Here is a 13867-nt window from a genome sequence, read left to right as displayed (position 1 = left end):
GGAACCTGTTCACCATTAGAGGGCAGAGTCTACATGGAAGTAAGGAAACCTTAATGTTTTCCTAATGGGCTTGTTAACTTCTTGACCAATGCCTATTACTTTTGCCACAAACTTTCCAGTCTCACTACTTTCCTGCTTCTTCCTCTTCGCTGTGGCTTGCAAAAACAGTATACCTTCTATATACGGATGATACTTTTGTTTTGTTTTATTCCTTCTGTCTCATGATGTTCCTCTAAGAAATCACAACCCTCCAAGTATTCATTCATTTATGCAGTCTGCAGTTTTCATGGGCTACTACATGGCAAAGTACTAGGTTAAAGGAAAGGTATAGGTCAGGAACTGAGCAAAGTTCACAATGATGAAGCCATTGGGGAAATGAACCTGATGGAAGACCTCTCTCTCTCTCTCTCTCTCTCTCTCTCTCTGCCTCTCCTTCTCTCTCTGTGTAACTCTGATTTTCAAATAAATAAATAAATCTTTAAAAACTAACTAAATATACTAATAACTTGGTGGCAACACCTTTCTATCAGAACATGTGAAGCACTCAAACACAGTTTGTCCCAGAAAGTCAGCCATAGTTTTCAAGGGCATGTCTTCTACTCCATTTGTGGACACCTCTGTGTGGCGTAAGGGCACTTATTTCTTCCCTTCTTCTTTCTTACCACTCTCACAGTTATAACTTCTATCGATGCTTCCACAGACCAGTCTCTATGAAATTGTAGAACTAATATCCTCCCATGTCAAAAATGTCATGGGTTTAAACACAGAACCCAAAATAAGACAAGTAACTGACCTTCTTATTTACACAGTGTGGAAAGTAAGATTCTCAGTGGATCACTGGGTAACTGTAAAGTACTGCGCAGAGAAAAACTGTAACTTATCTGTATTTATGATGCTGTAATTCTCCACTTTATGCATACTCAGATTAAATGAGCTCCCGTTAGTGGGCAGCACTGTTGCATAGTGGGTAAAGCTACTGCCTGCAGTGTCAGCATCCTATATGGGTGCCGGTTATGATCCTGGCTGCTGCACTTCCAATCCAGCTCTCTGCTGTGGCCTGGGAAAACAGTAGAAGATGGCCCAAATCCCTCATCTCCTGCACCCACCTATGAGACCTGGACAAAGCTCCTGGCTTCTGGTTGTGGATCCAAACAGCTCCAGCCATTGATCTCTGTTTCTGCCACTCTGTAACTCTGCCTTTCAAATAAATAAATAATTATTTAAAAAAACAGCTTCATCCCAGAAGAAGTTCCTGGCTACTGGCTTCAGACTGGCACAGCTCCAGCTGTTGCTACCAATTGGGGAGGGAACCATCGGATGGAAGATGTCTCTCTCTTTCTCTCTCTCTCTCTCTCCTCTCTCTGTGTAACTCTTTCAAATGAATAAATAAATCTTTAAAAAAGTAGCTCCAGTTATTGACAACACAGTAGACTTGCATTAATTTTAGTTCCCTTCTCACTTTGCAAAGGGATCAGTGGCAGGTCAAAACAGTTGAGAGCCTTGCTAACAGGAGAAGAAATAGCTGAAGACAGAAAATGAAAAGCAGCCAAATACATCATCAAAGAAAGAGAAGTGGACCTCATCCAACACAAACCTTTAAAAGTGGATGCTCACAATTAACGAGTGAAACAGCTGCCCACTGAAATCTTATCTAGGGAGGGAAGATGTCCTAAGTTCTGCTTCTGTAAACTTCAGTCATAAATCTGTCCTAATAAATCTGTCCCCAGCATCTCTTTTACAATCATACTGGACCCACTGACCATTGGAAATGTGGTCCTAAGTCATGTAGGCTGCCATTTAAACCCACCAATGCTGTAACAGCTAAGAAACTTGAATTTGATGCTCAGTTCTCAGGAAATCATTCCAGCTGAGCCTAGGGCCATTAATAGAAACTCCTTGGATCCTCCACTGTCTCTGTGCCTGTTTGAAAGAAGAGAGTTTTCCCACCCCAGGTTTCTGGAACAGCTTCAAATTCCACATTGGAAAAATCTGATAACTAATATGAGAGGGATCAACACACAAAGCAGCTATTCATGCTTCACACTGCTCCCCACCAGGAAGATGAGATGCAGGATGAGAGCAGTGGGGCAGATCCTAGTCAGATCCTTCTTCCCACCCCTCTGCTGCCCCAGGCTCCCTGCTGAAGGCCATCCTGCCCCACCCTGCAGAAACCAGCCCAGGAAACATCAAGAGGCCCAGCCCAACTGTATCCTAAGACCACCCACAGTGGGAACCCAGCTTATTTAACTGTGGAGAGCCAGAGTCTTTCCGCCTTCCTTCTCTGCGTGTGCAGGTTTCCAGAACGCTGCCCTCTCTCTCCTGTAACCACTAAATTAAGCACATTAGGGACAGTTTGGGTGAGGTTCTGCAGGAGAGAGTCCAGGCACTGGGAGCCTGAGAAGCAGAGGTGGGAGACAGAACAGCCCAGGTCCCAGCCCTGACCTCGGGGGAAACTGCCAGGATCTCTGGTGCCCTGGCACCCACCCTTCTCCCACACATGTCCCCACCCCATCCTGCACACCAAACCTGCAGCAGAAAGTCCCCGAGCAGGTAAGCTTTCTTCCAGAAACACGGGGAGCAAAGCAGGGAGTGTGGGGAACAGAGTCCCTGGTAACTGGGACCCACAGGTGGACAATGAAGAGGGAAGAAGCAGCAGGAGGCAGGCTCAGGTGAGCACTTGGAAACTGCCTGGGATTGCACGTGCAGAGCAGGTGATGCAGTAAATGAGAGAGAAGGAGCACCACAGCCCCCAGGGCTGACCCTGATCAGGGAATGAACTCCCTCTGGTCCAACTCAGACCCCCAGGGACTGGCAGTTTTACACACATGTGCACAGGCATTCGGGAAGCAGAATATGTTGGAGCTCCTGGGAACTCTGGGAAATGGAGTCCAGTCCGCAGCATCCATAGAGACACCAGCTGGCCCTCCCCAAAGGCTGCAGTCGGGGGTGGGTGCCCACAACCAGAGGGCATTTCCTTTTGTTCAGTCCCTCCTTCCTTTCCTTCCCAACCCAAAATCTCAGGGATCAGTTGCTGTTCTTCCTTTCCTGAATCAAATCTGAAAGAGTGACACTCACTGCTGCTAACTGACCCCAAATCCTGGCTCCCTCATAACCTCTGTCTCTTCCAGAAAAATCTTATTTACTACTTTGGCCCTAGAAATCATAAATGACTATGATAGAATGTAACTTTTAACAGAAGTGAGGAAGGCATGGTTTAATATCCAGTTTTGAGAATACAATTTTCATTTGTGTTTTATTGATGTTTATAGTTCTTTTAAGATTTGTTGATTTATTTGGAAGTCAGAGTTACAGAGAAGGAGAGGCAGAGAGAGAGAGAGAGAGAGAGAGAGAGAGGTGTTTTCCATCTGCTGGTTCACTCCCCAATTGGCAGCAGCACCACAGCGCTGACCCCTTATAGTTCTTTTCAAATCATTTTACACTTTCTTTTTATTCATCTAGTACAGAGACAGAAGAATGGACACAGAGCTAACATAGCTGAGTATTCAAGGAGACAGGTTAAGGGGTTAAATGCCTCATATCATATCATTTATACCTTAGATTAATTCTGGGGACAGTATTATCTGGAATTTACAAAGTAGAAACTGAATGGAAAGAGCTTAGAAAAATACGGTGTTTTTTAATATCATTAAAAAGTCTAAGATAAAGGCTAATCAAGGGGCCAGCACTGTGAAATAGCAGGTAAAGCTACTGCCAGCATGGACATTCCATATGGGTGGAGGTTGAGCCCGGCTAGTCTGCTTTCAATCCAACTCTCTGCTATGGCCAGGGAAAGTGGTGGAAGATGGCCGAAGTCCTTGGGCAGCTGCACCTGTGTGGGAGACCCAGAAGAAGCTCCTGGCTGCTGGCATTGCAGCAGTACAGCTCCAGCCATTGTGACCAACTGCTGAGTGATCCAAAAGATGGAAGATGTCTCTCTCTCTCGCCTTCTACTCTGTGTAACTCTGACTTTCAAATAAATAAATAAATCTTTTTTAGAGAGCCAATCAACATATAACACTAGCATAAAAATCTTTCTTTTGTCTTGGGTCTCAGTTTTTATAATCTGATTTCTCAAATGGAAAAATGTGAGAGAGATGAAGTGTACCTACAAAAATAATTTACTATAGTTATTTACTGTAATAATTTACTGTAATGATGTACTGTAATTTACTGTAATAATTTACTGTAAAGAACCACATAGGATTATAACTTGTCTAGAAAACAAAGGAGATTCAAAGTTGCTATTATTTAATGGTTATTTTTTCTTATTTTTAATATCAAGATAGTATATAAATATTATGCACTCCTGGGTATTTCTGTGTTGTTTGATATGTTTTATTTTTAAGCAGAAATTCAAAGAGATAACTGGCTAACATGGAGTTCTGTGTTTCTGATTACTTCTCTCAATTAGAGATCATGGGATTAGAGTTGGTGCTAGATTAAGAATGCTTCAATCTTTATCCACTGGCTTCACACCAGCATTTACTATGTTAAAAAATATTCTTTGGGTAGATTGCTCTTTCTTGCCAGACTGTAAACTTCATGGGGTCTAGAAACATATTTGCTTTGACACTAAAACTCAGCATCTTGACAGTCAGTCTTTTAGTTGAATAAATACATGATATACAAAATAAATATTTCTGCCCCTCAAGAACTGCCTAAGAGAGAAGAAAATAGAAATCAATTTGATGACTCTCAGTATTAGGTGAATATATAATTTGTCATTCTGACATAAGCTTGGTCATAAAAAGGGAATATGAATAATTACACACAGTTGAAGTGTATGAACACCTAGGGCCAGCGGGTTAAATGTTCACCCTAGCAATGTAAGGCATTCCATGTCAATAGGAGAGGAAGGAGGAAGAGGGGAGGGGGTGTAGGTGGGAAGGTGGTTACGGAGGGAAGAATCACCATGCTCATTACTTAGCAGCAAAGAGAGAATCTGTGATCATTTGTTGCTTAAGAAAGGGTGATAGGCATTATTTAATTATAATGCAGGCATCAGTGTTTTCCTGTCTCTGAAATAGGAAGTCTATAACTCAGAATTCCTTGCTGTTTCATCAAAAACAATTCAAAACAAAAACCTAATTAAGCATAAGAGGAAGTTACGCATTAGAAGTCTATTCTAATCTCTAGGAGGTTCAGGGGTTGGAAAATTCATCCAAAATCTTGCTGCCAAATGTCCCATACATTTTCCATGACCACTACCCATCAGCATAAGCTCTTTTAAAAAAAAGAAAGATTTATTTATTTGAAAGTCAGAGTTACACAGAGAGAAGAGAGGCAGAGAGAGAGAGAGAGAGAGAGAGAGAGAATCTTCCATCTGCTGGTTTACTCCCCAATTGGATGCAATGGCCAGAGCTGAGCTGATCCAAACCCAGGAGTTAGGAGCTTCTTCCAGGTCTCCCATGTGGGTTCAGGAGTCCAAGGATGTGGGCAATATTCTAATGCTGTCTCAGGCCATAGTAGAGCTGGATCAGAAATGGAGCAGCGGGACTTGAACCAGTGACCATATGGGATGCTGGCACTGCAGGCGGCAGACTTACCTGCTACACCACAGCACCAGCCCCCATAAGCCCTATCTTCTGCAGAACCAGCACCCCAGACACCAGCCACCACATGGCATCCCATGGCACACTCACCCCTGGCAATGTGCTGCAGCTCCTGCTCCTCTCCACTTTCACTGGAAGAATCTGCAACTCCTTTTTTTCATGCAAGTAATTCTGATTCAGATGATGACCCTGACACAATTGGCTGGCAAGTGCCATGGCATGTGTCCATGGCCTAGCTAAATGCAAAGCTGGAACATTTTAAACTTTTCACTGCCATGGTGAGACACGGACTCCATCTAATGAAGTAGGGGATTTTTCAGGGAGTCTAGAGAATCAAATATGACAAAATGACAAATCTTAACCAAAGAGTGCCGTGGTACAAATGAAGAGAACCCAAAATGTATTTTTCTATCTTTTCTTTTCTGAGTTAAGTGCCTAAAAACAAAGCCAATGAGGGTTAAACAGACCCATTCTGAAAATTCCTTAACATCTTCATTTTCATCCAAATTAATATATTGCTTGAAGAAAATAAATTTTACATAAATGAAAATGCAGTACCACAGACAAGTGTACAGAACATAGGCCCTCAGTTAGCTTCAAACCATCTGGGTCCATTAATGTGTTCTTCCAGAATCAAAGCTGCAGTACAATAGAACCACAGCCTCTGACATTCCTCCTCCACCCCAATGGATCTTGGGTTTTCCTCCCACCTCCCCTCTCCTGTGAATACATCAGTAGCAGAACAAATGGAATCCAAAGATACGATGATGTTATTTAACATGGAATAAACACAGTGTTTTAGTCAGTATAATCCTCAATACTACACTAATAATTCCGAGTTCACTGATTATGAAAGTAAGTATAAGAAATCTCTTCCTAAGTAATCATAACATCGAGAGCTGAATGTAGACTTTCAAAGTGAAAGAGAGAATAGTGTAGAGATGTGTATCTCTATAATAGAGATTTACTGCTGTAATTTATAGACAGTACACCATGTTTGTATTTTTTTTGTAGTCCTGCATATTTTATTACATGCAGCTTGTCACTTTGGAAATTTTATGATTAGACACTAATATGCAACAAATTTTGAATCCTTACAGATAATATAGAGCACCCTAGGCCCTCCCAAGGGCAGAAAACAGACCAAGAGCTCATAGACTGGCTGCAACTGCAAGAAGCAGATGAAGATATCGTCAGAAAGATACATATTCCTGCAGTGTGGCTGCTGAGCAGTTCTGCCCTTATGGATCTCATCTCTGTTTCAGATCGTTAAAGAAAGTTACATGCTTTCTGACATTTCTAAAGATTTCACTAATGAGAATCTAAGATATCTTCACTACGCTAAGAGCCTCAGAACAGCCCAAAGACTTGGGCCATCTTCTACTGCTTTCCCAGGCCATAGCAGAGAGCTGGATCAGAAGAGTAGCAGCCGGGACTAGAACCGGAGCCCATATGGGATGCTGGCATTCAGGCCAGTGCTTTAACCTACTGTGCCACAGCACTGGCCACAACATAGTATTTCTAATAGAAGAGATGGTTAAGTCATTAACTCCTCTAAAATACAAGTTAAGTATTAGTTTTGAAACTCTGATTCATTCATGAGAAAAACAAAAGGTTAATTTTCTCTCTTTGCTTCTGGGTATGTAAATTTTCTTCTAAGAAATTAATCATGACTTTTACATCTCAGACCCTATTATGAGTAAGTAGAGAATATTGTGGGGTCATACGCTCATTCTATCAAAAGAACATTTCTCCAATTAAAGAAAACATTATGGGAATCCCATATGGGAACTGGTTTGAGTCCTTGCTCCTTGCTGCTCCACTTCTGATCCAGCTACTTGCTATGGCCTGGGAAAGCAGTAGAAAATGGCCCAAGTGCTTGGGCCCATGCACATGCATGGGAGGCCAGAGCTATGGCCCAGCAGATTAACACCCTGGCCTGAAGCACTGTCATCCCATAAGGGCACTGGTTCAAGACCGGGCTGCTCAACTTCTGATCAAGCTTTTAGCTTATGGCCTGGGAAAGCAGTAGGAGAAGGCCCAAGTCCTTGGGCCCAAGCCTAAGTGGGAGACATGGAAGAAGTTCCTCGTTCCTGGCTTCAGATCAGTACAGCTCCAGCCATTACAACCAGTTGGGGAGTAAACCATCAGATGGAAGACTTCCCTCCCTCTCTCTCTCTTTCTCTCTCTCTCTCTCTCTGTGTGTGTGTAACTCTTTCAAATAAATAAACAAATCTTTAAAAAAAAAAAGCCAGGAGTCAGGGAAATTTCATCCAGGTCCCTTGCTTGGGTGCAGGACCCAAGGATTTACCATATTCTGCTGCTTTCCCAGGTATGTTAGCAGGGAGCTGGATCAGAAGTAGAACATGCAATTGGTGCCCATAGAGGATGCTAGTGCTGCAGTTGTTGGTATAACCCATTTTGCCACAGTGCTGGCCCCATAACAATTTATAATTCCTAGTAATTAACAGGGAAGAAAGAAGTATGGCAGGATACCTTTTTTTTAGAAAAATTATTTTATTTATTTGAAAAAGTTATATAGATAGGGAGAGAGAGAGAGAGAGAGAGAGAGAGAGAGAGAGAATCTTCTGTCTGCTGGTTCACTGCCCAAATGGCTACAATGGACAGAGCTGAGCTGAACTGAAGCCAGGAGCAAGGAGTTTCTTCTGGGTCTCCCACATGTGCAAAAGGTCTCAAGGACTTGGACCATCCTCTACTGCTTTCCCAGGTGCATTAGCAGAAGGCTGGACTGGAGGTGGAGCAGCCGGAACTCTACCAGCACTCATATGGGATGCCTGTATTTCAGGCCAGGGCTTTAACCTGATGTGCCACAGTGCTGGCTCCAACAGGTGACCTTTTACTCTCAATAATCTCTTCTTGCTATTGGCAGCAGTTTGTAATTTTTTGTTTATTTGCCTTCTTCTTAATCTATATTTTTAAAAAATTACAAAATGTTCCAGCACCCTGAGAACCTCCATCACAAGGGCATACCATCAGATGTTTGTCCAGAAAAGGGTGGTGTAGATGCAAGGTGGAAAATGCAAGGTGAGTTGATTCATCTTTCTCAGGCTGTGGTTTCCATGGGCAACTTTTACAACCAACTGCCTTATTTGTTCCTCTTCCACAGAGTGGAACACATGTTAAGTCATCCTATTTAGCCAAAAGCCAGTGGCAGCACTTCAATATGTCATCAATCCAGGGACAGCATTGTGGTACAAAGAGGTAAGTTGCCAACTGCAACAGCAGCATGCCTTATGGCACTGCTTTGAGACTCACCACCTTCACTTCTCATTCAGCTCTTTGCTTGGGAAAGCAACAAAGATTGCCCAAGAGTTTGGGTTCCTGCACCCCCATGGGGGACTGGGACAGAGTTCCAGGGTCCTGGTTTCAGCCTGGCTCAGCCCCAGCTATTGTGGCCATCTGGAAGTGAGCCAGCAGATGGAAGATAGAGATCTCTCTCTCTATTACTTTTACCTAAGCATACATTACATACATAAATGAAGATGCATCAATGTAGCAACTTGTTGAGGAAAAGTCTTCTGATTATTGCAGGTTTTGTTTCAATGCAGAAAAATCTTCAGACACAAAAATTATAAACTGATTTATATTTATATTTCTCAACCACATACTTTTCAGAAAAAATTGTCTGCCACTCAGCATCAGGTATCAGTCTGAAAACATTCATTAAAAAATCAAGTAATTTTACTAAGCACAAAAACCTCTAGTATAGACTGCATATAAACCAGTGGCTTCCATGGGTATACACAGATTGATTTTTGTTAATTTACGGGGATCACTGCACTTCCCTGGCATGGAGCTGTCTGAAGAGTTTAAACACTGATGGGTGTGGCATTATTTCTGATATTTGCTTATTATCCAGAGTGCATTTATTAAATATCTATCTTGAACTCCACACTCTATAAATCTATTTCAAATATGTAGATATTTAATGGTACTTACACATTTACAAACTGAGCTAATCCTCCTAACTTCTCTCTGGAATAGCTATGCCTTTGACATTGCCTTTTTTCACACATATGGAAATGCATAATATGCTTCTGTATGGTACTTCAGAATTTATAAAAGGCTTTTCAGGTAAGATTTACATAACATCATGTGAAAGTGGCCAAAGGACACAGTCTTCTCATTACAGAGGGGAGAGGTATGAAGTCACTCTCTGAACAGTTACTCAGATTCTATCAGTCAGGTTCAGAATCTTATTAGGTATCAGATACACATCTAGATTTTTTTCCCTACTGTCTCTTTGTCAGAATTCCCAGCCTATGAGTGAACTTCATCTGAATGAATGCTAATATTCAAGGTTCTAAGTGAAAAAATTACTGAGGTTTGTATTGGTGAGGAAAGCATGTGTCTAAATGTTACTTGTATTTAATAATAAGTATTGAATCATATGAAACTGAATATAAGATTATGCAAATTTTTAAGATGAAGAGCATATATTTAAAACCACATTCTTACATTTTGCAAACGTGTTGAAACAGCTTACTGGAGCATGTGTTTGGCATAGTGGTAAAGCCTTCCACATCCCAGTCAGAATGCTCAGGGCTCAAGCCCTAGCCCTGCTTCTGCTTCTGGCTTCCTGCTAACAGAACCCTGGGAGGCAGCAGCTGATGGCTCAAGTACTTGAGTCCCTGCCACCTGTGTGGGAGACCCACACTGAGTTCCTCGCTTCAGCCTGACCCAGCTCTGGTTGGTGCAGACATTTGAGGAATGAGCAGGAAATGGAAGGGCTCTCTCTGCCTTGCAAATAAACAAAAATAACTATACAGACCTTTTCTTAAGGTGTCTTGTTCACATCTAAATGATTTCCCTTTTCACAGTAAAATACCTAGCTGTCCTCTTTAGTAACAATGCATGTTTTGCTCTCCATGTCCACTCCTGAGCTCCAAGTACTGGCAGCTCACCCTAGCATGCTGACTGGTTCCAATGTTCAAGTACTCATCTCCCATTCTCTTTTGGTGGGTCTACCAGAAAGAAAGGAGAGTATCTACAGTAATTAATATCTTACTGTGGCTCTTGCTGTCCACCTGCAGGCCTGAAGGATGACCACCTGAATACACACTGTGATGTTCTGGACGTAGTTTCCAAACTTCAGTCACTTTGCAGCAGAGGGACTCTGTCCTCGTCAATCACTTGAAAGCCTGCAGGAGTAGGGAGAAGCTGTGTTTGAAGAATTCACAAATACAGTGCATTGAAGCCAACCACTACCACCCCCACCACACCCCTACTTCAGGGTTCTGGCAAATCCCAAACCAGGAGTTTGGGACCAGCAGTGGTTCAGGAGGTGACCTCAACTCCTTACTCTGAACAGCTCCAAAGAGCCTGGTGCACCCAGAGGGAGCTCAGCACCTTGAACTCCCACCCTCCTGCCCTTGCCTCCAGGATGCCCGGCTCCCAGAGCCTCCAGGAGGCCTGCAGCAGACCCGCAGGTCCAGGTGCACTGGGATGTGCGTCCAGAACTAACCCAAAATACAGGCCCAGCTTAAGTGTCACCTCCCCACAAAGTCACTGTCACCTACTCCCTCCCGGAAGGCTGCAGGCCAGCACCCGGCACCGGGTGTCATGGCATTTGGGGTTCACCCGCTCTCCCTCAAAGGAAGATGCCCCCGTGGGAACCCCGCTCCACCTGTGGGCAGGGCTGGGGGTGGAAGGGCCGAGCCAGCCTCCACCCTAGGACTGCAGCCTGGGAAAGTCCAGGGCCCCAGTGCCCTTGCCAGGCATAGGGTCTCTCTAAGTGTACTCTGAGCCAGGGCCTCAGCCATCAGCAGCTCTCTTGCTTCCAGAATCTGCTGCAGGGCAGTTCAGGCTCAGTCCAGCAGGGGGCCTCAGGACAATCGTTGCTGCCCTGAGGCAGGACCAGTGCTGCAAGACCCGCCCCATGCTAGGCTGGCTATAGAGGCGGTGGACATTGGTGGGCAGCTGGTAGTTGCAGTGTGTGCGCATGACATGGGTGGTGTTAGGTTCTTGGCTGTCCCGTTTCGTGCCTTGGGGCTAAAATGCCGGTGGTGGCCCCTGAGTCAGGAGGGGCAGGAGAAGAAGAGACAGACCTGGTGAGTGTGACTGCCCACCTCTCCTGCCAGCCCTGCTGGCTGAGGCTTGCAGCACGTGCTGCATTGGGGAAGCAATGAAGGCCAAGTCTCAGCAGGAAAACCAAGTGCGCGGTGCTGATTTACTCACTGACACAGCATCTGTGTGGTCTGCATGGGCAGACAGGGGGAAGGGTTTGGTAGAAGGGTGCTGGAGGTGCACTGGGCCTTTGTGCTGCTGCCTGCTGTAGGCATCCAGGGCAGCAGAGTCCTGCGGGGTCCCTAGAGATCCTGGCCATGCTGTGCCTTCCATCATCCACCCTCCTGCACTGATGCTGGGGGAAGTGCTTCTGTGGTTGATATCTCATTGGAATCCATGGTCATTTTCTCATGATGGGCTGATCTCACACAGTGACAATCATGGAACAAATCACTGTTCTGTGGCATCTGCCTCCCAGGAGCATTGCAGGTGGACAGGGGGAAACGGGTGACTGGTGGCACCTCCTGTGCATGGTCTCTGTCCCATCCTGGACCGAAGGTGGAAAGGGAAGGAGAGGAGCTGGCTCAAAGCAGTCCCGCTGCGGGTTCCATTAGGTGCAAAATGTCTCCCGATTGCGGTTAACCTTGCAGAGAAACTGTCTCCTTTTGTGGGCAAGTGACAGCATCTGCTTTATTAGCTGTGCAGTGTATTGATAATTAAAATTTGGGCATCCCTATCTATAGTCCTCACAGCATAGTTACATTCTGAGGAAGTGATGAAACTGCTCAGTACTTCGGGGCTGAGTGTAATATTAGGTGGGCAAGCCTGTTGTTGGCTTTTGGTTTATAGCTATTGGGCGACTTTATTTGGTAAAAATGCATTCAGGCTCAGTAGTGTATTCAAGGATGACCACTTAGTGAATTGTCTTTTTTTTTTTTTTTTTGTAAGAATAAGAGTATTGAAGACTGGGTTGAGCTACCTATGGCAAAACTCCACCATTCCTGGGAAGGCCACAATTGGCAAGAAAAGCAGGTAGCAAGCTTTCACCAAGTAAGTTGAGATTCCTGTGTTTGCAATCTGAAGAGCTCACTGCTGAGCTGGGAGGGGAACTGCTCTGAGCACAACTCATTAGAGAACTGTTCTTGCAGACCTTCCCCGAAGGAAGCACTGTTGTGGTCAGAAGCATTCCAGGAGCTGCTGGCCAGCAATTGTGAATTAGGCTTGAATTGAATCCATTGCAAGTATCACAAGAGTGCAGAAAGGCTGTGTCCTCAAATCAGCAGCTCACCAAGGAGAATTTGACTTAACCTAGAAGGTCTGTTTATCTCCGCTTATTTTGCAGCATATTCACACCAGGTGGGGAAGATAAATCACCCTTCAGCTCTGCAATGGCAGTGCTCTTGGTTGAGGCTGAGGATGCTTTTCATTGCATGCAGTGTTTGCAAGAGACTTAGTTCCCTGAGGATTTATGCCTCTCCTGTAAATACATTTTTGGCATTAAAACAAACTGAAGTATTTCTGTTTTAGTAGTATGGAACCAACTTAAGTATATTGCCTACTGGCATCTTTGTCTTTAAAGAGCTAAATCCACAGGATTACAGGATTGAGTAAAAACAAGAGAATAGCTAATCCTAGTACTAGAAAAGCACAAGGGAATGTTTGATCATTAGCTTCCTTATATTCCTCATGTTTCTTTTTATTTTTCTGCCTGCTCTTCCCTACATACAGATGGTCTGGCTGTATTGGAAGCTTTTTTAAAAACTGAATTCTGTGAAGAAAATATAGGCTACTGGCTAGCTTGTGAAAACTTCCAAAAAAATCCACCCACCCCAGAAGCTATCCTTATATGCAAGAAAAATATATACACTCTGCTTAGAAAAAGGCCCAAAAGAGGTTAGACACAATTCCTCATTTCAGCATAAAGTGTACACTCTTGACATCAAGAAGCAACAAAAGAAGTAAAGACATAAGACTAAAGCAAGGGCCAGGGAATCTGTAAAGCTTCCTCTCCTGGTATCCTGTCTTTCAAATAAGTCTCCCCAGACCTGGCAGGTGGAGCTCATCACACATTACAGCTTCTGATTTCCACTTTCAAAGAGCAGAGCCCCCTTTTCTAACAAAGGATAATGAGTGATCTTTGTTTCAGATGAACATGCTTTCAAACCAAAACTCTTATTATCCAAAATATAAGAGAAGCTATGACTCCCAGCTTTACAACTGCCTCGAAAAGGGTGTATTGCTTGATGGAGAATAACTTTCTGAAGTTGTATTTATTGGCAAGGCAGAGT

This window comes from Oryctolagus cuniculus, chromosome 21 (genome assembly GCF_051225735.1).
Source record: "Oryctolagus cuniculus isolate XC-2025 breed Fujian yellow rabbit chromosome 21, ASM5122573v1, whole genome shotgun sequence".
Taxonomy (NCBI): domain Eukaryota; kingdom Metazoa; phylum Chordata; class Mammalia; order Lagomorpha; family Leporidae; genus Oryctolagus; species Oryctolagus cuniculus.
This window is presented reverse-complemented; position numbering follows the sequence as displayed.